This window comes from Sturnira hondurensis, unplaced genomic scaffold, assembly GCF_014824575.4.
Source record: "Sturnira hondurensis isolate 20B ecotype Veracruz unplaced genomic scaffold, ASM1482457v3 Scaffold0004136, whole genome shotgun sequence".
NCBI classification, from domain to species: Eukaryota; Metazoa; Chordata; class Mammalia; order Chiroptera; family Phyllostomidae; genus Sturnira; species Sturnira hondurensis.
Genome location: NW_028076767.1, coordinates 13,285,514 through 13,310,975, shown reverse-complemented (window position 1 = coordinate 13,310,975; position 25,462 = coordinate 13,285,514). Strand labels below are relative to the sequence as shown.

The 25,462-nt window shown below is 39.2% G+C and overlaps 1 long non-coding RNA gene across 1 annotated transcript; it reads left to right on the top strand.

The window, feature by feature from the left end:
- The first annotated feature begins 2,135 nt into the window (after positions 1-2,135).
- On the top strand, positions 2,136-25,227 carry LOC118985878 (uncharacterized). The gene is made up of 3 exons (XR_005066216.1): positions 2,136-3,168; positions 19,852-20,051; positions 25,211-25,227. It is a non-coding gene; the product is annotated as an uncharacterized LOC118985878 (long non-coding RNA).
- The last annotated feature ends 235 nt before the right edge of the window (positions 25,228-25,462 follow it).

Here is a 25,462-nt window from a genome sequence, read left to right as displayed (position 1 = left end):
CAAATATGTTTGTTTATAATAATTCAATTCCCACCTCTGTCCATTCTCCCCACCACCCATAACTGCATAATAACTTCACAGGACTTACGCATACCTGCAGACCATCCCTCGGCAGTAAATGAGCAGAAGCAGATGCAGTGTTCTCACTTTCAGAAAGAAACTTTCTCCCTTGGAGTCCCAAGGAGAGTAACGTTGATACGAACAATCAAGTAAGTTTTCCCCTGTTTTTTTTTTTTCCATTCTTTCTGTTATTATAGGAGCAATCTCTAAGCTAATGAAGATGTAGATTCAAAAACCAAATTGTATCTTTAATATCATTAGTTTAAAGTATCCTGCCGCTAGAACATAGATTTTGGAAACAAATTTGCACCCCATGTCCATGACATTATTACATGACTCCCACTGAACTCCCTTTCTGTGGAAGAGCTGGTAGAGATGCCCAGAGAAGAGTGCTTGGTGTCAGGCACAGCCAGGCACTAATTCAGATACTTCTTTCCTGGACTCAGTGCACTTTCAGACAAGTCGAGGCTTATTCTTGGTTTCCCTCAAAGGGAAGAGAGAACAGACACTCTCAGCTGCTTGAAAAAGACATGGCACTTAGGTATTTTATCTCTTAGGAAAAATTGTTTTAAATTTATCTGATAGTGACCATGTAAAAAGCAGTAGTATTTACCCATATCTTGCATTATAATGCACACCTTGTTGCCCAAATTTTTTAGGGAAAAATAGGGATGCACATTATATGTGGGTATAATGATTATATGTCATGGGTATAATAATCCCGCGTATAGTGTGTGCAGAAATGTAAGTGTGCATTATACATGGTAAAATAGGGTAAGTCTATGAGACTGGGCACTTCAGGGGTTTTTTTGTTGTTTGTTTTGTTTTTTAAAGAACAATTGTGGCTGCTTGCAACACACCGTTTATTTAATAGGAAGGATCAGGAAAGCAGATCAAATTTCATGAGGCTCAAGTAAGCCAATGCCTGCAACCTCTGATAAACAAAGTAATGGTGGGCATTTGTACTGATTTGCACTGCTTAGCCCCGAGGGCCCTAACATCCTTTATCTTTTAGGAAGAGCCTTTGAGAGCAGATTGGAAGTTCCTCTTAAAGTCAGCTCGGTGGATCTTAATCCTGGTTTGTAAACACATGCAGTCCAGGGCTTCTGCGGCACACACTGACTCGTGTTTGATTTCTAAGGACAGACCCTCACAAACACTCAACTTTACCCTGTCACTCTTCTTGCTTGTCTCAACTCTCTAACCCCTGCATCTCTCGACCTCCTGAGGACAAGAGCAAGTCAAGAGCCCCAATTACTGGCACTGGAATTCGGCCCTGAAGCAATCCTGGGCTATCTGAGGATTGCTCACAATTTTCTCATAAGAAATTAGTAAGTCAAAATTAGTAATTTTGAGAAGTGGATAATAAATGTTGAAGACTAAAGTGCACAGAGCAAAATGTGTTTATAGATGAACATTTGAGTGGAGAACCACTGCATGAGAATGTCAGCCATAACTTCACCCTGGCTCTCTTCTGAAGCAACTCTGAGGAAGTCTATGCTCTTCCACACGACGGCAGCCCTGTGTCCTAATTTAAAAAGTGGAGGTTCGATACCCTGTGTTTCCTCACCTGTGTGGTGGGAGCCCAGCCCTAGGTACCCTGCATGTAGGCAGACGGCAGCTCCCTGAACATGCAGCCCCAGAACCATGCCCCGCGATCTTCAGCGTGGCAGTCTGGCGTTCTCCACTTCGGGAAGAGCTTGTATATTTGAAGCTGCTTCTAGTGAGAGACAAATCAGAAACACAAGCTATTAGAACGATTTTAAAATGATGACAGACAAAATTTACAAGAATGCGAAACTTTTCAGAACACGCCTAAGACTTATGTTGGTGTTATCCCATGGGGGATGGGTTTTGTTGTTAAGTATGTTCTGTATAGCACATGTTTTCTTTCAAAAAGAAGTAAAGCTATCACTTCCTCTGTGGCCTCCATCTTATTTTCTAGACCCTCCAATTAAATAATGCTACAGAGGAAAATTAGAGTTATGTGGTCAGATATGTTTTCTACAAACACAAATAGCTACAGCTTTGAAAATACTTTTTTTCAATGACCCGACTAGGGATTAAGAGAACAGTGGTTTCAGCATCTTAAACGTGTCCTTCAGCACTTGGTGTGAGTGACGGCTAATAGAGTAGAGACAGACTGGCAGCCTGCTGCCTGAGCGCCAAATAGCTCTTGAACCTACACAGCTGGTGCTTTGGACCATAAAGAGAAGTAATTGCATCTGCAGAGTTTAATTTATGCTTCATTTAAGATTTGTAGGCAATAGCTTACAACTGCTTCTCTTTAAATCCATGGGGCTCAGATGCTAAAGCAGCTAACTATATATACTCCTGATCCTTCTATTTCTGACACTTACTCAATATGAGAAGCCTTATTTGCATTTAAATTTTAGATATGGGGCCTTTGATTGTTCATAAGATTTCTATGTGCTTGTGGCTGACAAATGGATATTTAAAACAATCAAATGCACGATATTTGAAACTATATGATTAAGTCTCATAGCTAAATTGTTCTCCAAAATAAAAAGGGTCGAGAATCCTCAGCTCTCAAGCTGCTGTGTGTGTGTGTGCTCATGCATATGCACATGGGTGTGCATTAAAAAAGAAGGAAAAAAGCTCACAATGCAATTGCTTCTTTGAACTTTAACCTCATCTTGCAAACAGACAGATCTCCTCATCTGTGATGTATCTAATCAGGAAGTACTGCAGATATTTTTGAAACTATTTTGCAACATAATGCTATATCTTTCTGTCTCCCTTAAAAACAACATGCCCTATCCTTCAAAGATCATAACACTTGGGTTAAAATTTTTAAAAAGCAAACCAACAGAGTAGGATTCCATGATGTTGGCTTGGATTGTATCCACCATACTCAATCGAGCCCCTAGAGGTCACTGTAAATTTTTCCCTGTTATAAGAAAAATGTAGCTTTCTTGCATGCTGGTCAGGGAGAAGGTCCATTGTTCTCTGCAGGGTGCAGTGGTGTGCTGGCCTGTGTCTAGGCCATCCTGATAGACTGTTGGGGAAGAAGGGTGAGAGATGGGAGAACAGATGGTGACACTGTGGAGACAGGGACATGGCCAAGCGGTCTGAACAGAGCAGCAGGTAAGACAGAGCTGCAGGGCTAAGAAGGGGGTTGGGGCGGGTGACGATGAATGGAAGGGAGTACTGCTGTGATGGCAGGGGCAGTTCGAGTTGGATGCCTCCTCGTACTCTGTAATTAATACAGGTGTTCTAGTACATCCTTAAATTTCTCCTTCCAATTAGTCTTCTAGAACTCAATTTTACAAGTGATTTGATTAAATCAAAAATTATTTGTTTCAATCATAAAATTAACTTTTCAGAAAGACTCACCATGGGAACTTTTCAAGAGTGGAAACATCCTGTGTATTTGAATGAACTTGCATTCTGCCTTCCCCATCCCCCACTATTCTACTCCCACTGACCCACTCTGGACAGAAAAGTTCTGTGCTCTGGGAGGACATCTCCCCACACTTCCTGTGTCCCTACTCCTGCCTGTGGGTGTGTGTGCGATTGTGGCCAGCACTTAGTCTCTTTGTGTCCTAGAATCTCTGGGAGGTTTATTCTCTTTTATTTGCAAGTACTCTTGTAATTGTCTTCCTTCTTGCCCCTCAGCTTTTCAGTTTTCTCAGAAGAATTATATTTCTTCTTCATTATGGCACTGTTGAGTCAAAAATGTGTGCCAATCATGGCAAAGTAATTCTTTCCTTTAGAGCACTTAGCTAAATTTAATTTACCACATTCATTAGTGAGATTCTTTGGTGAGTTTTTTTCTTCCCTACACAAGAATAACTGGAAGGTAAAGTATTGGGAACCACCCTGCCTGGTTTCAGAAGCTGTAACCCCTCCATGGCTAAGGCTGAGTGAGCAACCTTCGGACCATAAGCTACTAAGGAGACAAAGCTTATCTCCCTGGCAGGAGCACTGCTTCTGCTCCTTTTACTTCATCTATAACTGGCGATGCTTGATCAGTTAGCCAATGACGGGTAAGATTCCTCAAGGGGCAATGACCTAAGACAGGCATGATCATGGGAAGGCCCAAGGGAAAGACTTGGGGGGCTATAGCAAAAGGGGGTGGTGGACCCTTGCCCCATGGCTCAGATGTAGCCCGAGTCCTCATTCTGTCTGCAAGAAGTCTCCTCATCTCTTGGGTTAAAATTTGCCTTACTGCCTTACTTCCCCTGCCTGCAATAATGTTGGCAGTGGGTGCAGACCTGTGCTGGAAAGGACGGGGTGATCAGGGCTGATCCCTGGGGTGATCAGGCCTAAGAAAGAATATGTAAAATCCTGTGAGACCTGCTTTGTTTAGAATGCTCTCAATTAAACGATAAGGATCCAAGCAGGAAGTGAGTTTGTTCCTCAAAGTTTTTTGGCTCTTTAGCTGACTCAGAATAGGCCCTCAGAGTTCTTTGTATGTTATCTATTGTTTGATCCTTACTGCTTGACAATGATTAGTGAGCTTTACCTGTATTTCTGTGCAAAACGAACCCAATAAAAGCCCATTGAAGAAAAGGGTCTTGGCCCTTCTCCTCTGAATGATCAGCCATCTTTCCTCCCCAAGCAAATAATGTCTTGGTAGACTTATTCTCATCTGTGGTGCCCGGCGGGGCCCTGTGGGTGGAGCACCCCCACAGTAAAGATTTTGGTTCTTCTCAGTTCCTTTTAAAAAAAATATTCCTAGTTTCTATGTAGTGGCAGGCACATGGCAGACATTCAATAAATATTTGTTGAATTATTGAATGGATGAACAAAATGTTTATTGAACACCTACTATGTGTCAGATACTGTTCTAGGTGATGACAATATAATGACAAATGAAATTGACAAGTCCCTGGGCTCCTGGAGCTTACATTCTAATTGATAAATGCATCAGAAAGTAGCTCTTGTATAAAATCATTGTGATCTAGCTGGAAAATCCTTGAAAATAAACAATATTCTGTCTCCTTGTTCTTTTCTAATTAATATATCTCCTTAAGTGCCAGCTTTCAAGTATAAATATTTTTATTTTGTCTCATTATTTTTACTGTGAACAATTAATAGTATTAATATTAATAGTATACTATTAATAGTATTGCATACTATTATATACTATTATATACTATTACAGTATTATATACTATATAATAGTATTGTATACTATTATATACTATTACTATTAATAGTATAACTATTAACTGTTTTCATTATGAATAGGCTTTGGATGTGTTCATAGGAACCCAACTATCAGCAAAATTTTGGGGGGAAAGTTTTATGTGTTAATATTGAACTTAATTAACTCTTGAAATAAAACCTATTTGCATGGTTAAGGGGGATTTCAGCATGGGCAAAACCCAATGAAGTGTTGAAAGAAGCATCGCAGAATGTTAGTAACCTGGCTTCTAAAAAAAAATTGATGAAAATATTTTATCTACTCATTGCCCTAACAACATCATTAGTGAGAGAAAGAACTTGACAATGGCCCAGCAATGTGGGTGTTAGTGCGGTGCCTCCTTCCTGGTTACAAACACTCCATCACTCAGACTTCCCTTCTGGTGGGAAAAGACAGCTGCCACCTCTGTTGATGTGAAGGACCATTTTACCAGTTAGAAATGGCAGTGAACCTTTTCAGCAAGTCACATGAATGCTCATTAGGTATTAAGTTAAAAGCATATTGTGAGAACTTCCTCCCAATGAAAATCCCATTTGGATTTTGCAGAATATATTTTTTCCTTATTTTTCTGCATTATTGCTTCCATTTCTTTTATTCATTCATCCACCAAATACAGAGAAGAATGTTATGAAGACTATGTACAATATAAAAGTGTGCAATGCTCCTCGGAGAAAGAAACCTGTAAATAAAAATTGTGTCCTATGTACAAAATATGTACATATGCTATTGCAGTACATCTTACAGTGTCATTGCAATGAACAGACTGAATTTAAAAGGTATAGTAACAGAGTTTAAACTGAGCTTAACTCAAGTTGAAACTGTCACTGTCTTCTCTGCCATTTATTTCATACGAGTGTGGCAAAAAATAACAAGCACATTAAGATTTAAGATGATTAAGGACTAGCATAGTCATTCAAACACTTAATCTTATGATAATTTTTAATTCATCTCAATTTGCTTGATTGTCTTCAAATACTTTGATAATGAGCCTCTTAAAAATGAAATCTGTTTCCTGCCGAGGCAAATGCTTTGTTACGAGTCTTGTTAGCATTCCCGAGAATGCTAACAAGACCTAAGTGTGCGTGTTCTCCTGTGAATCACGGTGCAGTGAGAGGTGTGGTGTGTCTACCTGTTGACTGGGTGAGGCAGTGTCAAACAAGCATTTACTTACAATTACGTACTATTCTGAAGACACTTTCTTACATCAACTGGAGTCTTCTACATGGGCTCCTCACGTCAAAAAAACTGGTATGAGGGCCTATATTTGGAAAACATAATTTAGGGATAACTTTGCTTAAATATTTCTTCCCTTTAGGAAAGAATTTATGGGGTTTATTTTGATAACCAACAACATCAATGGATTTTTAATGCTGAGTTTCTAACTTTTCAGAAAGACTGTCACCACTTAAAGGGGAGGGAAGACTTTGTGTAATTCTCATGTCCTTCTAAGTCACCTTCACTTGGCATCTTTCATCGCTTTAGCACCCTTGACTGAATGAGCACGTTCTCTTTCTTTTTTCTGGTCATGAGCCATTCCTTCATTACACGAAGGTTGTAATCAACACAGCAGCCCTGCTGCTCTTACGAATTTGTATCTCCTGCTTGAAGCATTCTGCTGAGGGCAGGTATTAAGATCTCTTCAGTTAGGAGGTGCTGGCTGAATTTTTTCTAGACCCAAGCTTTCATCTCAACCCATTAAGGAAAATGCACCGTAAATCATTGTGTCAGTGATATTCCTGGCATGCAGCACATACCTCCATCAGAGAGGGCCTGCAGTCTTAAGTGAGGGGAAATGTAAGTCTAGGACTCAGACTTGCCTGAGGCTGGCTCCTTGAAGACAGTTTTCACCCGATCTCATTTCCAGTGTGGGAAGTGGGACAAAGGATTTTAAGAGTGTTTAAGAACCAAGTCAGACCGGCCCTTGCCTGATGGACTGGGACTCGAGCAGGCCAGATGTTCCAAGTTACATGTGCAGGAGTGTTTGTGGTTGATTCTGTTTGAAATTGATTGTTGATAGTCTCATGGGACAGCCTGTGACAAATAGTATAACAAAAATGTTAAAAATAGCATATTTATTCCTTGGAAAATCTGAGTTCCCACAATTCAGTGAGCTGGGAAAATAGCTAAACATTTTGGACACACACTGCTGCTGGTTCTCTCTCTGTTCTTATAATCTTTTCATTGCACATAAGATTTTTCATCATAATTTTTGTTTTTCTGAATTCAGAATAATGCTTCAACTGACCCTTGAAAAAATATATAAAACGAAATAAAATTTAAATAAAAAAATTTAAACCCAAATAGCCCTGGCTGGTGTGGTTCAGTTAGTTGCATTGTTATCCCGTACACCGAAAGGTTGTGGGTTCAATTCCCCATCGGGATGTATATGGGAGGGAACCAATCAATGTTTTTGTCTCACATTAATATTTCTCTTTCTCCCTTCCTCTCTTCTCTAAAATTAAAAAAAATTTAATTAAAAAAATAAAATTCAAATAAAATGTGCATGCAATATTAGTAAAAGTTACAAAAATGGTAGTGAATTCTTTAGAAAATTCTTTCTAGGTATATACCAGCCCTGCCACATAGAAATAGAATATGAGCCACAAATGCAATTCACATAAATAAGTTAAAATTTTCTAGTAACCACATTAAAAAGTAAAAAGAATCCAGTGAAGTTAATTTTAATATTATATTTAATATGTTTTATTTGACCCCATACATCCAAAATCTTATTTCAACATGAAATCAAAGTAAAATACTGAAATATTTTACCTGTTTTTATTTAATTAAAGGTTTAAAATTCAATGTGCATTTTATACTTATAGCACACCTCAATCCAAACTACTCACATTTCAAATGCTCAGTTGCCACTGTAGCTAGTGGTCACCATATTAGATATTATAGGTCTATACCATAACAAACATGGAAAAAGTGAGAAAAAAATAATCCGCTGCCTAAAAGTATAAAAGTACCAGTGTTTCCTAGGGCTTTTGTTATATAAGGGAATGGTATGATTTTCAGAGTTATAGATCTTGGTTGATAATGTAGGAGATGTAAAATAAGTAAATAGAGCAAGGAAATACCTTATGTGGTTGTGATTTAGGTCAACTAGGATAAAAAAATGTTTGGCATATCTAAGGTCAGAGATTTCAAATAGCCTTATGTCTCAGGAATGCTTTTGGCTGCAAGTAACACAAACCTGAATTATAGTGACTATGATAATTTTATGTGTCACCTTGGCTAGGTCACAATACCTGTATTTGCTCATATATTATTCTAGATGTATCTATGAGGTGTTTTTTGATGAGATTAACAAGTAAATTGGTGAACAATCAGCTCTTTTCTGGATTTTCAGCCTGCTAGCTGCTCCCTGCAGATTTTGGACTTCCTAGCCTCTATAATCATTTAAGCCAGTTCTTAAAAATAAAACTCTGTCTATATATTCACTCTATTGTCTCTGTTTTTATGTACAGTAAATAAAACCTGAATTTACTTTGTCACAGAAGATATCTGGAGGCAGGTAGGTGCTAAGTTTGGTTCACCAGCCTGTTGATGTCATGGAACTGTCTCTGATTTTCTTGGCCTTTCCCCCATGGTTACTGCTGCATGGTTGCAAAGTGGATGCTGCATCTCCAGTCACCACATCTGCATTCAAGATAGGAAAAAAAACCTGGGATGATGTTAAGAAAACAAAAAACTTTCAAAATTCTCCCCTGTAATATTCTACTTATATAACATTGTATCACAAAGTCTATGTATACACCAGTGCAAAGGAAATATGGGAGCAATAAACGTAGTTCACTCAAGTAATTTAAAATCACAAAGGCAGCAGGAAAATCAAGTGCTTTGCTTTTCTAGCCTCTATAGTAGAAAGTAGCATAAAGGAAGAGATTAAAAATTACTATCAGATCAACAAATGCATGATGTCAAACACTAAGTAGAAGTTGGTACAATCCTTTTGGAAGGGAATATATAATTATAAATATTATAAGCCACAACAATTTCAAACATTCTATAAGCAATAAGATTAAGATATTCCTCTTATCGTAATCTATAATTTTATTTTACACACTTGCTATTTTGGTTGCCCAGCCAGGACCTACCACAGGAGGTAAAAGCATCAGATACTTTTCTCTCTCTGGGAACTATATTATGGTCATGAGACCTTCATAGTCACTCAGATGCTCATGGAATTTTGAGTCATTGAGGAGTGATGCAAGGCTCAAGGTCCATTAGAGATTATTTGAATTCAGTTCTGCAGGGGGTATAAAGTCCAGGGGCAAAGTCCAGGGGGTATAAAGTCAAAGGGGCAAACCTCAGAGGTGGCTGTGTGTCAAGAGGCTGCCATTAGTACTGACCTGACAAGTTTTTTGGGAAGAGTGGGTGAGATGATGCTTGGCAGAGCACCAGGGGTATAGTGAACCCTCCATGCACATTTCCTGTACATATCATGTGATATCAGAGATCTGTCTTCCTTGCACCTGAGTTGTCACACCTCCCTTCTCTTAAAACAGCCATCTCTCTCTCTTCTTACTGCCCCGACTGGATAGAGAGGGCTTGCCTTCCCTGTTCCCATCCTCCAAACCTCAGGCCATCTCAGACCTTTTTTTCTTATTTGGAGACCTGATTGCCTGGCTCCTGGCATTCTTCTTCTTTTTTCTTCCTTCTTTCTTTCTTCTTTCTTCTTCTTCCTCTTCTTCTTCCTTCTCCTTCTTCTTCCTCTTCTTCCTCCTCTTCTTCCCCTTCCTCTTCCTCCTCTTCTTCCTCCTCTTCCTCCTCCTCCTCCTTCTTCTTCTTCTTCCTCTTCCTCTTCTTTCTTCCTCTTGTTCTTTTTCTTCTTCTTAATAATAATGATAATTAATAATAATAACTCTGATCACCATCACCTACTGAATAATGTCCAGACCCCACAGTCTGACAGCTGGGCAGTTCCAGAATGCCCACAAGAGAGAGTCTTGGGCACAGTAATCTGATGGAAGAGACTGAGAAATTGTCTGGTTTTTTTACTTAGATTGCATTTTATACAACAATAAATTTAGCAAAAATTTTTAAAAAGCCAAATTCAAGGGGATGCCAATGACCATATATGGAACAATTTGAGCAACAAAATGAATAAAACCAGATTACATGAGTTCATCCTCATATGAATAAATAATTAAATGAAAAAATAAGTAGAGGAAGGGGGAAAACTCTTTGTGAAAGTAGAAGTAATAACTATAGAAGTAAATGTTGGCAAAACTACAGCAATAATTGCTTTAGACAAAAATCATCAATGAATGCCAAAATTAGTGGGTGAAATGTGATGAGAAACAGTGTATTTGCATGATATTACATGACACATTTTATTTACAATGTGAAAAACTCACTAAATTTATATTGGGGAATTCTGGTAGAACCACTTTACCAAAGTGGCCAGAAGTTAACATTACCAATAATGGAACAAATTGTGCCTCCTGATGTGATGCTAAGAAAATGATACCTACTGCTTCTGGGGTATCCTTGTCAAAAATACTTAGCCTACATTAATGGTTCTCAACTGGAACAGATTCTTTCTCATACTCAAGGGACCTTTGGAAATATCTGGAGGATTTCTGGCCAAGATGGAGACATAGGAATATATGCTTTGCTTACTCGTACAACCAAAAGAAAGACAACACCAAATTTAAAAACAAAAAACAACCAGAACTGCCAGAAAATTGAACTGTGTGGAAGTCCGATAACCAAGGAGTTAAAGAAAAAACATTTATCCAGACTGGTAGGAGGGGTGGAGATGGGTGGGCAGCTGGAGCAGAGAGGATGGGGCAAGCCCTACATTCACGTGCGGATAAACTGGGAGGAACAACTGGGGAGCAAGACAGACCACACAAACCAGGGTTCCAGCATGGGAAGCTAAAGCCTCAAAACCTTGAGCTGTAAAAACTGCGGGGGTTGCAGCAGTGGGAGAGACTCCCAGCTTCACAGAAGAGTTCATTGGACAGGCCCATGGGGTCCTAGGATGTACACAAACCCACCCACTGGGGAATCAGCAACAGAAGGGTGCAATTTGAGGGGGAAGTGACTGAAAGCCAGCAGAGAGCTGAGCAAGCAGAATTGTTCCCTCTCAGGCCACTCGCCAACATACTGCACCACAACGAAGCAATGTGGATTGCCCTGCCCTGCTGAATACCTAAGGCTCCACCCCTTACAACTTAACAGGTATCCTGAGATGAAGAAATATGGCCCAGATGAAAGAACAGATCAAAGCTCCAGAAAAAGAACTTAGTAATGATAGGAAACTTTACTAGGTGTACAAGTCAAAACACCAGTAATCAGCATGTTCATAAAAATGATTTAGTACAGAGGCAAAATAGAGGAAGAAGTGAAGGCTATGCAAAGTGAAATAAAGCAAAAAATATAGGGAGCCAACAGTGAAGAGCAGGGAACTGGGACTCAAATCAGTGACTTGGGAGAGGACAAAATGAACATTCAACTGGAATGGAATGGAGAAACAAGAATTAAACACAGACACACACACACACACACACACACACACACACACACACACACACACCAAACAGAGGCTTAGGAGCCTCTGGGACAACGTTAAAATGTGCCAATATCTAAATCATAGGGGTGCCGGAAGGAAAAGCAGAAGAGCAAGAAATGGAAAACGTATTTAAAAAAATAATGAAAGAAAACTTTCCCAATCTGGTGAAGGAAATAGACTTCCATGAAGTCCAGGAAGCTCAGAGAGTCCCAAAGAAATTGAATCAAAGGAGGAACACACTAAGGCACATCATAATTACATTACCCAAGATTGGAGATGAGGAGAGAATCTTAAAAGCAGCAAGAGAAAAGGAGACAGCTACCTACAAAGGAGTTCCCATAAGATTATCAGCTGATTTCTCAAAAGAAACCTTACAGCCCTGGCTGGTATAGCTCAGTGGATTGAGCACAGGCCTGCGAACCACACAATCACGGTTCGATTCCCAGTCAGGGCACATGCCTGGGTTGCAGGCCGGATCCCGGTTCCCAGCAGGGGATAAATGAGAGGCAACCATACACTGATATTTTTCTCTCTCTCTCTCTCCTCTTCCCCTCTCCTCTAAGATAAATAAATAAAATCTTTAAAAAAATTAAAAAAAAAAGAAACCTTACAGGCAAGAAGGGGCTGGAAAAGAGTATTCAGAGTCATGAAAGGCAAGGACCTATAGCCAAGATTATCCAGCAAAGCTTTTATTTAGAATGGAAAGGCAGATAAAGTGCTTCCCAAATAAGGTCAAGTTAAAGGGGTTCATCGTCACTAAGCCCTTATTATATGAAATGTTAAAGGGACTTATCTAAGAAAAAGAAGATGATCAGAAATATGAATAGTAAAATGACAACAAACTCACAATTATCAACAAATAAACCTAAAAACAACAAAAACAAACTAAGCAAACAACTAGAACAGGAACAGAATCACAGAAATAGAGATCACACAGAGAGTTGTCGGGGGTGGTGAGGAGGCAGAATGGGGGAAAAGGTACAGGGAATAAGAAGCGTAATTGGTGGGTACAAAATAGGTGGAGGTTAAGCCTAGTATAGAAAATGGAGAAACCAAAGAACTTACATGTATGACCCATTGACATGAACTAAGGGGGGAGATGCTGGTGGGAGGGGGTGCAGCGTCAGGGGGGATAAAGGGGAGAGAAATGGGACAACTGTAACAGCACAATGAATAAAATACACTTTAAAAAAAGAAAATGTCTGGAGAAATTTTTGATAGTCAGGACAAGAAGAGTGCTACCGGCATTGAGTGAGTCAAAGCCAAGGCTACTATTAAACATAAAAGAAAGAATTATCTGGCCCTAAGTGTTAATAGTGTCAAATCTGAGAAACCCTGACCTAAATTTAATTGTGAGGAAACATCAGATAAACCTAAATATGGCACTACCTATAAAATAACTGCCCAATATTCTTCAAAAATATGAAAGATAAAGAAAGATGGAGGAACTGTTCGAAGTTACAGGGTACTAAAGAAACAAACATCTAAATGCATTATGTGATGCTGGACTGATTCCTGAATGAGAAAAGGGACATTAGTGGAGAGAGTTAGGAAATTCCAATGTCTGTAGACAGTACAGTTATATCAGTGTAAATTTCCTGATTTTGGTCATTGTACAACGGATACAGGTGAATAGTAGACAGGTATTCTTCATACTATTTTTACGACTTGTCAGTCTGAACTCATTTCAAAATGAAAAACTATCATATTGATAATATTGGAAATGTCTTGACTTTTTAAAAAGATTTAAACTGAAAAAGGGAAAAGGACTTGTGGACATGGGCAACAACGTGGTTGGTGATTGTGGGAGGCAGGGGGCGATGACACAGAGAGGATAAATGATCATCAGGAAAAAATACAATAAAAAAATCAGTATATCATCTACCCTGAGAATAGTGATTCATAATGACCAACACTGACATATTCTAGTGAAATCGCTGAGATTTAAGGATAAAGAACAAAAATACGTGATTTATAGAGAAAATAAAATTAGATTATTATAATTTTGATGCTATGCTCTATAGAGAAAAATACAGAGTAACTAATTTAAGATCCTCAAGGAAGCAAGTATGAATCAAAAATATTCTTCCAGTATAACTTTCAAGTAGAATGGGCACAGGCAGAATTCACGGGATATTGTTCCTATGAGCTCTTCCTGTGCAATCTTCTAGAAAATGAGCTTCAGGTATTGACTGATTTAAGGACTGTTAGTGAGCACGAAGTACAGAGGTCCTAGAATTAAGATGACTAACTTAATGCTAAAAGGTAATACTTGCAGTGATACCCTCTGATAGTGTAGGTATCAAACAACTGTTTAAAAATAAAGGAGAAAATACTTTCAGTTATTACACTGGTATTAATTTTATCCTTGCAATCTCTAGATTGTTATGTGTATAACATGGGATAAAACAAATGAGCAATTATGGTATATTCAATTCTATCATTTCCTTTGTCCCTGGTTCCTTGAGAATTAGAATTCTTGTTATGGAAGAAAGAAGATACTAGAATAGCAGAGAAAAGATTAAATAAAAACTCCATGATTTCAAAACTGAATTGGAACTATCAATTTAAACCTGTAAGATACTTGATCTTATTTAATCCCCAGATATGTCCACTAAAAAGACTTAGAAAGAACACATTACACAATAGCAATGAGCATCTCTAGCATCTGTATTGTGACCTTGCAATACCATTTTCACTACAAGGGACCAGGTCTCTCTAGAGAAGTTGCTGATTGCAGATGTAAGGCAAGAAATGATCAAGATGACCCTGGGACATCTTGTCACACCAGATGGCAAGGAAACTATCAGAAACTACTAGGGTCATGTCGAAAAGACTCTGGAGTTTACTTGAAGAAGCTCCCACTGGCCAAAAATGAAAATTTTTGAGTTAACCAAGTTCATTGCCATGGATAGAAATTTATCAAATATGCTTAAATTCATGATTTTATAAATATGGGAAGTAATTATTGTTTTTGGAGGATGATAGAAAGCCAAATTTTATCTCGGAAATGGGAAAATAGAGCTAAAGAACCAAGTACTTATCTTCCCTTTCCTATATGCACTGAATCATTGAATAAACAAATAGTGGATGAGGGAAACTGTCCCTTTATAGAAGTATTCTAATACATGAGAAAATGAAACTGAATATCACCATTTTGCAACTTGTTAAGTATCAACAATTCCTAAAATCACAAAAAGAGAAACAACCAGATATTATGTGCCTCTATATTACTCAGAAACAACACCTAAACATTTGTAAAGAGAATGGAACCAGATTCTGACCCTGTCTCTGGATTCAGCTTCTAATTTGCTGTGAAATAAACTTTCAAAATATTGTCATACCTCACTACTCATCCACTTCATAACTCATCAGACCCTCCACTCATCACAATTTGTAGAGAAAACACTAGGTGCTTGCTCGGGATCCATCATACTTGCTGGAACTTGTATGAGTCATGACACCACTCTGCAAGAGACAAAGCTCCATCATTTGGCACTCGTCAGTTTCCGCACTCATCACAACTTCCTGTACAAATTAACAATGAGGACCGAGATACCGCACTGTAAACAGAGGAATAAGTGAGGATACTGGTTGTTTATGGGGAGTGGAGGGCTTGTGACTGGGTTAGGGCACACTAAAGGGATCTGGGGTGACTGGAGAAATTCTGTTTCATGGTGTTGGAGGTGCTGGCTATATAGTAATCCAGGAAGCCATACATTTGATTTGTGTTATTCTGTGCTATTGTTTTATATCATAATAAAATTAAAAAGGAAATGAAGAAAAAGAAAGGAGACAAAACAACCAGAAGATTGAATTATTTTTTTCTACAACTGTTTGTTTGCAAAGGCCATGCCTCACAAAGGTCATGGGTTTGACATAGAAAACTTACTTCTACAGGACTTTGGGTTAAGTCTTCTCCAATTTATTTTAACCTTTCATGAGCAGTAGATTTATTTTTAAAAAATAAGTAAACAAAACAGTGATAAGCTTTGTCCTTTGCTCTTCCAGAAGTGGTGAGAAAATGGAGTTATGTATTTTCTCTTGCAAAAACATTGCTTAATATTACCTAAAACATCTTTGTAATTTATCAGGACAATAAATTTCTCTGAATCAGCTAGGCAGCATGACGAGATAAACAACTCCGGATTGTTTATTTATGCTACCTATTAATTTATATTACCTAGATGGAATCTTTTAGACATGTTGGTGCTTGAACTAGAGACCCATAGACACAGTGCATTGTACTGAAGATATTCGATAATGCTTGTTTTAGAAAATTTAAGTGAATAGATGAGAAGAACATAATAAAAGGCACCTTGAGTATGGAGATAGCTAAATCCAGACTGTGGACTTAGGTGTTGTTTATAGGTCTAGAGCAGGAAGTTCTCCCAGTAGGAATGTTCCAGAATGCCGCCTTTTGTGTTAATTCCTTACCTCATCTCATGGCTTTAAACAAAGTGATGACTACCTAATTCAAATTCAGGAGGCACCTCAGACTTATTATCTCCCAGACCAAAGACCTGATTTCCACCTCCACAAATTTTCTCTACCCACCGTTTTCCCATCTTAATAAATGACTGCTTTGGAGGAAGGAGTTCCAATTTGCCGTCATCCCAAATCTTGGAGTCATCCTTGATACCTCTGTTTTTCACACCCCACGGCCAATCCGTCAGCAAATCTTTTTGACTCTACTTCCAAATATATTCAGAAATCTGACTCTTTCTTATGACATGACTAGCACTGTGATCCAAGCTGCCAGCCTTTTCTTTTATTTCAATATAATTTCAAGCACATAAAAAGTTGCCAAAATAGTATAAAGAACTCCCGCCCTGGCTGGTATAGCTCAGTGGTTGAGGGCGGGCCTGCGAACCACACAAGAACTCTCATATATATCACCCAGATTCACCCATGTTCTACATTTTCCTTTAATTTCTTTATCATTCACTCATCTGTCTCTTCTTCCCTCTCTGAAACACATAAACACATACGCACACACATATATTATTCTGAACCTTGATCACTTGACTAAAGTTGTATTTACCTGTGTTAACTACCTATCAGTGTTAAGTTACAATTAATGTTAATAGATAATTTCTCCCTTTATAATTAATAAATAATTTGTGGGGAGACATTTTTAAAATGATATCTAAAGATGCAATTCTTCATCAAATTTCCAACCACTAATTTTAGTTTTCATTGATGATTTTCAAAGTTCATTACTCTTTCTACTTGTTTTGGTTGCCATTTTTCTGTGTAGATATTTCCAAACTCCGGTTATTTATGTGTTATGTATTTGTATTAGTATGAACTCATGGACACATCTTATTCAATGTGTAATATTCTAATACTTTTATTATATATTTTGATGCTAAATCAGATTATCCCTCTCATGTAATGTATATCTATGTATTATAAATCCTGTAATACAGTAATATAATATTACAGTCTTTGCTTGAAAGAGTGAAGAATCTTGAAAATAAATTAAGAGAGAAAAAGCCTTTTATTTTTACCTACATATTACCATTTCAGTGAGTTTTATTCCTTCCTGTAAATTTGTGCTTCCATCTGGTTTTTTCTCTTCATTCTGAAAAAAAAAAATCTTCTTTTCTCATTTTAGTAGTGCAGGTCTGTTTTTCTACACTTTCTCTCTTCTCTTGAAACTCCAAGTACATAGACATTATACTGGTTGCTATTGTCCCAGAGATCACTAAGCTCTATTTCTTTAAAAAAATTTTTTTCTATTCTCTGGAGTAGATAATTCTTATTTATCTTTCGTGAAAGAAATGGGTTCGTTATTCTCCTAGCAAACAATTCACTTGGCTGAACTTAAACTCCACACTCTGCCTTCCCTTCTGTAGCTAAAACCTCCCATCAGTTCTTGTGATCTTACTGTTTTCCACTGGGTTTTTTTACCCTGTGTGTGCCATTCAGGGGTCATCCAAGGAGCTGAATGCAATTTATATGCAATTTTGGGACTCCTCACTCTGTGGAATCTTTTTTTTTTTTTGAAATTTCTCTGCTTAGTTTCCAACTGCTCTTGCAGTTTTAGAATGTTGACTTATGACTTTTCAAACCAGTGTGGCTATACTCTGTGAGTGAGTTAGCTGCCCTGTGTTGTATGGACTGGAGCCTGGGGTCCAATGAAAACCCATAGTCTCACTTTGCCTGATTCCTTACTTTCAAGGGTTGACTTCTCTCCTGTTTCTGCCTGCTTTTGGTTACTTGACAGCCTCTTCAACATTTTTAAAAAACATTTTGTCCATAGTTTACAATGATTACCTGGGAGTGTTTTCCTGTGAAGCGTGTTATGCTGTCATTTCTGGAGCCAGCACCTGCCATCGTTCTCACCTAGAGTATATTAGTGGCCACCTAACCAGTCTCCTGCTCCAACTCTTGCCCTTTCAGGCAGTTTTCTACCCAGCAGACCAAAGTATCTTTTTAATATTTGAGTCATATCTTTCATTTTTCTGACCAGAACCCTCTTTTTCTCACGTCATTTATAATAAAAGCCAAATTCTTCACAATGACCTACAAGGCCCTCCACCATCCAGCCCCCTTACTGTCTCTATCATTACATCCCACATTCTGCTACAGGCACAATTCCTTGCTAGCTGTGCTGACATACTGTTGATACGCTCCTGTGTCAGTGCCTTAGACGTGGCTATTCCCCACCTACAACGCTTTTCCTTCAGGTATCCACCTTGTCAACTCTTACTTATTTCAAGTCTGACTCAAATGCCCCTTCTCAGTGAGTCCTTCCCTGACCACTCTTTAAAATGCAACTCACCTCCTCTTCCCTCCTGGCCGCCATCACTAGCATTCCCTGTCTCCTTTCCTTGCTGTAGCTTCCTTCACAGTACCACCGTCTGAAATATAATTTTACCATTTCATTTATTGCCTACTTCCACTAAAAAAACCACAAACTCTATCAAGGCAAGACTGTCTCTTTTGTTCATTGCTTGTTTTCCCAGTGCCATAACAGTGCTTGGCAGTTAGGAGATGCTCATTAACATTTGTAAAAGAAAAAAAAAACAACTGAATACATTCAAATCATCCCTCTTTGTCGGGTAAGTCTATACTGAAAGTCACAGATGCAAACTCAGTAATGGAGTTTGACTTTTCTTTACTAGGGATCATGCAATAAGAGAGGCCTACCAAACTCTCACTCTAAGAAAAACTGATGTTCTTTCTGTCTCAGATAAGGAGATCAGTGTTAAGCTTAACAATAAGCTTCCTCTACCGAAAGACATATCCAATTCTAAACCTGTATGGTAGTTTAAACACGGTATAATACAGAGCACATAGGCTTTGGCATTGAACAAAGTGCTCTCTGAACTTTATTACTTGCACGGCTTTGGGTTATTTAACTCCCCTGAGTCTCAATCTCTTCATTTGGAAAGAAGGACACTGACCATTATCCAGGTGTTTTAGTTAAGATTAGGTAAAGTTGGAGTGACAGAAAAACCCCAACTAATAAATAACAGATAGCATAGAAGTTTATCTCCCATGAATACGTCTGGAGGTTGGTCCAGAGCTGGAAGGGTACTGCATGTCATTGGGGACCCGGGCTCTTTCCATCATGTGGCTCTGTTTGCAGTGGCCTTCAGTACCAGGTTCCCCTGAAGCTCTAAGACGGTCCCTCTGTTGCAGCTGCTGTGTCTGCTTTCTCTCCAGGAGCAAGGAGGAAAGAAGCAGAGTCTCCAAGTCTACCACGAAACATTTACCCCACTAACCAGGACTTAGATAACTAGCCACATAGAAGATGACTGAAAATATAGTATTTATTTTGGAGAGCTATCAATGCATTTGAATAGCTCCACATGTTATTACCATGGAAGAAGGAAAAATGAATATTAGATTGTAAATGGTAGCTTTCCAATCTAGTTTATTATGGAGATTAAATGACTCAAAGATTCACAATACCTAAAAAGCATTTAAACCATTAACTTTCTTCTTCTCTTTTCTGCATTAAACCATGTATCACCCTTGCCCTTTTAAAAAAAGTAGCATTCTTTAATTCTTTTTATCTGGTTCTTATTTCTTACGCTTTTCTGCTGTACTTTCTTAACCCATTGCAATCTTCCCCAAGGAGACACAATCCAATCACATTGAAGGGAGGGGGCTGTTTCAGGCGATGCTGAGCCATTGACACCCATCCTTGGAGGAGCTTTTCATCACTATGAAGATTCCCATAACAACAAAACCATCTTGACTGCTGGTTTTCAAAATCTTGATTGCCAGAATTTCAAAATTTCAGAATTCCTTGGGATAATGTGTAATAAGGCAGAGGTATAGTATTTTATTTGTTTGTTCTGATACCTTTTAGCCCTTTTCCCAGCATTGCATGCAAAGTGAGGTTCTAGGATGTTGCTTGTAGCCTCTAAAGGGTCAGTGTTTTCATTTTAAGTGGAAGTATTTCTTTTCTTCCAATAAAATCTTGTGAATACACCACAAACAGATTAAAACACTGTGTTACTGATGGAAGCAAGGGTGGGACTGTAGACAAATTAACTTATCTAGACCATCTCTAACTTGCAGAGAATCAATTAGTAGGGCAGGATGAGTGCCACTGATTACAAAAGGGATTTGGCAAAGAAGTGAAAATTCTTATTTACTTCAGTAATTCCAGCTATAAACTGAGGCCTGGTTGCCTAGCAACTCATACTAATCCAGGATAAGCTCCGCCGATATTTCCCCTAGACTCTGCCACTAAAAGAAGCAGAACTAATGATTAAAAGTCAAGAAATGGGTCCACAGAGTGATAAATTAAACATAAGTGAACAGACAGCCACCTGGCCCTCAGTGTGTTGAGGGCCCAAGGGCAGAGGAGGCAGAATGGGCGAGGAGAGTGAGATCAGCCAGCCTCCCTCTAGAAATGAATAAATAGGTCCGACTTCCCAACCATTCAACCATTCCTGTGCCCCCCCACATAGTGTTGCCTTTGCACTTCACTTTTCCACTACAGTCTTCTGCGTTTCTTAGTCCTTCCTTTAGTCTTCACTTTAAAAATCATCTTTCCTGCCTTTTGTCAAAACCACTGACAGAAAGCTCCTTCTTATTTATATGTCTAATGCCGTGGTTCTCAAATAGGTTCAATTTTTTTCCCCCAGGGGACATTTGACATTTGAAGATGGGTTTGGTCGTCTGTCACACTTCCCTGGGGCAGGGAAGTGGGGAGCTCCTAGCTTCTTGTGGGTAGAACCAGAGATGCTCTAAATGGGCTACTGTGGACATCCTACTAGGCGTGGCCAGCCCCTCCCAGTAGGATGATCTGGCCCCAGATGTCAATAGGGCCAAGGTTGACAAAGTCTGGTCTAATGCACATGTTCTCAACATGGATGTAAAGTAAATATTACATTGGCTCAACCCCACCTGACAAAATCTTCTTAGTTCCTTAGTATTTAATTTCCTGGAGAGAGAAATGGAAATTAAAAATAATGTCTTAAAAGGCCTCTGTGGATACCTAACTGGGCGGGTTATGGGTAGTCATGCCACAGGCATACAGCGTCTTTTCCAAAAGGCTTACCTTTGCCTTAAGCAATCCCTTTCCATTGTTTCTGTGCATCTAGTGTAACACAGCTTTGAAATGCCCACTTTCTGACCTTCCTTCTAATACCTGGCCACCCCTTCAGACCCCTTAAGAGAGCATGTAATCTTAGCTACCCTGTGATCTGATCTTGATCCCCTGCCTGGCTTTCTCCCACCTCCCTGTAATCTTGCTTATTTCAAATACATAAACGAGGCTGTGGAACTGTCATTCCCTGGAGCATTTGAGACCCTGCTCCCCAGAATACATTGCCAGTTTGATTCAATAAACTCTTATAGAAATTATCTGCAGGTTTAGATGTTCTTAGGTTGACATCCCTGTGGGGACGATGATGGGAAAAGGATTGAGCAACACTGGTCTAATGCTAAGAACCCTTCAGAGCTAAGAACCAGTTGTATCGAGCCCTTATGCAAAGCATACAGTTGAAAATCAGCAAAAGCCGTTTCTCAGCATTGACAGACACAAAATTCCTGGAATTAAATATGAGTTTTAAATGGATCGGCCCTGATTTGCCGGGAAGAAAGGCAGGCAGGCCAACCATCAGTGATCTTGTCTTTCTTTGGGAAAAGCACATATTCTTTCAGGCCTCGAAGGCACCTTAAAATGTTTGGGGCCAGTAATTGACTTAATGACACCTGGAAGAATTAATGTGCCTTTAGGTAAGGAGATTTTATGGCTTCTCCAAAGGCCCTAATTGTTTCGGTAGTTGAATGCTTGTAGTGTAGAAAATAAAGGCAAGAGTTTCAAGGGCATCCCATTCCCACCACTGAAAAAATTCTGCTGTCTCAGCTTAGCACATTTCTTTTTGCTTTGAGGCATTTCTCCTATTGAAAAGGCTTAAAATCATATTTCTTCTTTGAAGGTCAAAAGCAAACGTATCTTGCTGGGACATTTTATCCTGCTCAAAGTATGAAAAAAGCCATGTTATAAAATGGCTAATCTATATAACTCCAGTCTCTGGGCCAATAACTTCTGTTTCTTCTAACCAGCTAACTTTTTTTTAGTATTAATACAAACTTTTATTGAATCTAGTTGGAATCCCCTGAGATATTACACTTCTACTAAGAGAAAATGGAGGACATTAAGAATATGTAAATTGTGCCCTGGCTGGTGTAGCTCAGTGGATTGAGTGCGGGCCTGTGAACCAGACGATCCCGGTTCGATTCCCAGTCAGGGCACCTGCCTGGGTTGCAGGCCAGTTCCCAGCAGGGGACTCACGAGAGGCAACCATACATTGATACTTCTCTCCTTCTCTCCTTCCCTTCCCCTCTAAAAGATGAATAAATAAAATCTTTAAAAAAAAGAATATGTAAATTGTGGCAAACTTTTAGTTTGATATTCTTTATTCTAAGGCTGTTTGGTTTTACTGAGTTCTTCCACCCTGTGCCTGGGAAGAGCAGAAGGGGAGGGTTTACTCAGGAGAGCAGGCTGCAAGGCACTTTGGGGGGTGGAACCTACAGCAGTGGCTGGCCTCCAAGGCATGAGGAGTCAAAGCTCCTTTTAAAATCAGAAAATACTCTTATGACTTTGAGGACAAAGTTTGGGGCTTTGTTGGTCAGAGTAATTAAGTGAAGGTCGCTCCAGGAATGTGGCCTCCTTGCTCCACACAGCTGCAGAAGGCTCTGGGAAGAAAGAGTCCTCACTTCCTGTAACTGTGGGCTGTCCCGTTGGGACCTCCTGTCACAGGCTGTCCTCAGAGCTCCAACCATTCTGCTCCTAAATTCTCCCTCCTACCAGTTTCCATCATCTTTAAACAGAAGAATAAGAGGAGAGTTGGTTCATTGAAATTGATGCCAAAAAGATATTTTATAGCAGAACTACTTTCAAAAGGAATCCACATGTCTTAAAACATGCTTCTACTAAGTAATTTTAGTTATAGCTTAAAAAATAAAATGATGCAGGAAGGGGAAAAAGAGAAAGGACTTTATGAAGCCAAAATAAAAGTTTTCTTGGATTCAGTTTCAAAATAGAGTTCCTGGGTCCAGCTCTTATTGTGGCATTATAGGACAAAACCATTTAGTTTTACGTATATACAATATGTTCATTTTTAAACATGGTCTTGTGTTCCGACAGAGGAAATTATTTTGGCACTGTGAACATTCTTGCTTTCCAAAGTCCTTTGAGAGAAATTTAATTGAGTTTTGTGCTACTTTATACTTGTAATTTTAGTGTCACAATGATCAGTGTTTATTTAATAGTGCATCGCACATGCATTGTCTTTGTTAAATAAGTGATCTAAGGAGCTGGAATGATCATTCTGGAAGCCAAATGCAATGACATAAATAAAGTGCACATGCAGTTTTGTAGGTTTAGCCATTCTCACTTCCAAGGAAAGCTCAAGAGAAATTTAATGTTTTACTTTGATCACAGGTGTAGTAAGAGGTGTTCTGACCCAGAAGCTCAATGATGTTGGTAATAATGCCTTAAGCTTGTGTGATTTCACCAGTTTTCAAATACTTCTTTTACATATATTATCTTCTTTGATTTTCTTAGCAATCCATCACATAAGCCTGGCAAACATTGTATAGTGGATATTGATCTCCTCCACTATGCAGGTGTGTAAGACTGGAACTTACCTAAAACTCACTGATTTCTGACTCTGGGGTGATGGGAGGAGTTAATTCTCAAGCCTTTGCTAGCACCTAATTTTTCCAAAGCACCTCTTCCAGGTAGTAGAATCACATAATAGATCCAGTTGGTCAAATCACAAAAAACCTCTACTTCTAGGTGTAGGGCCAGGGGTGCAGAGGGAATTTCTCCCAGCCCGCGCCTGAGGGACTGTTGTGTAGGACAGAACCGACACATGAGAATGCAGTAGTCCCGGCAAACTTCACCTTTCCGGGCTTCTCCCCCTTCCTGTTAGGGCAGGCGCTAGGAGTTTCCGAGACCTCGGGCAGAGGACATCTGAGAACTGGGAGACAATTTTTAGTTGTCCAGACATTTTGCTACTGTGAAGTCCATGCTTTGTATGTCACCTGCAGGCCTGGTGGCTCTCTGCTGTTTCCATTACACACTTAGGGAATAGAAATGTCTATCAGAAGCCTGTGCTCTCCTCCCCGATGTACCACACAGCCACTTTCCCTCAGAGCTAGTGGCTTTGCTCATGGCTCTTCTCTCTGACCTCACCTCTGTCTCCATCTCTCACCTTCACTTGCTTTCTCTCATACCTTTTCCTCTCCTTCCTCACAAGCAGGCCAAGAGCATACCCTCTTCCAGTCTGGGGAGAAGAAAGAAGGAACTCTTCCTTAAGACTCAGGTGTTTGTGAGACCAAGTGAGACCTTTCTCTATGCTACTTCAATTTCAGCCCTGCTACAAACTTACCCAGACACCAAGAGAACAAGGCTAACTACCTCTTTGGCTAGAAGGGAGAAAAAAAGAAAGAATATAAGCCAGAGAAAATTATTCACCCACAATTACTATTTTTTAAATAGAAAAACTGCTATAAGGGTTGGAACCAGGATAAATTGGGGGTAGACTCTGCTGGATGTTTTTAAAGATTTTATTTTGTTTATTTTTAGAGAGAGGAGAGAGAGGGGAAGGAGAGAGAAACATTGATGTGAGAGAGAAACATCAATCAGTTGCCCTTTGGATGTGTCTGGACCAGGAACTGACTCCACAGCCCAGGCATGTGCCCTGACCGGGAATTGAACTGGTAGCCAATAGCTACAGGATGATGCCCACCCCGCTGAGCCACACTGAGCAAGGCCCTGCTGGATATTTTGCATTGCAGTGTGATAATGTGAGCTAGGTATCTTATAAATTGACAGAAAAGAAAAAAGGATTGGCCAAGTCAGCCTATATAGTTTTGAATAGATCAGGACCAATGTGCTGAAGGATAAGAACTAAGTTGTTGCATTTTGTTCTCCGTGCATTGTTGGGAACCACCCTGCCTGGGTTCAGAAGCTGTAAACACCCCCCCCACCACCACCAAGTAACGGCGGCTTTAACAAAATAAGAATTAATTTTTCTCATGTAACAAGTAAGAGATGGGTAGATATTTGTTGATGTTGGTTAGGTAGCTCAAAATCATCAAGTAAATCTCTTGGTCCTTTTTAAATGTCTCCAATCAGCACTTCTACTTCTCAGAAATTAACTAAAAAGCAAAAAAGGCAAAAATGATTCATGCTTATTGAGTTTGATCTTTCAAGGAGT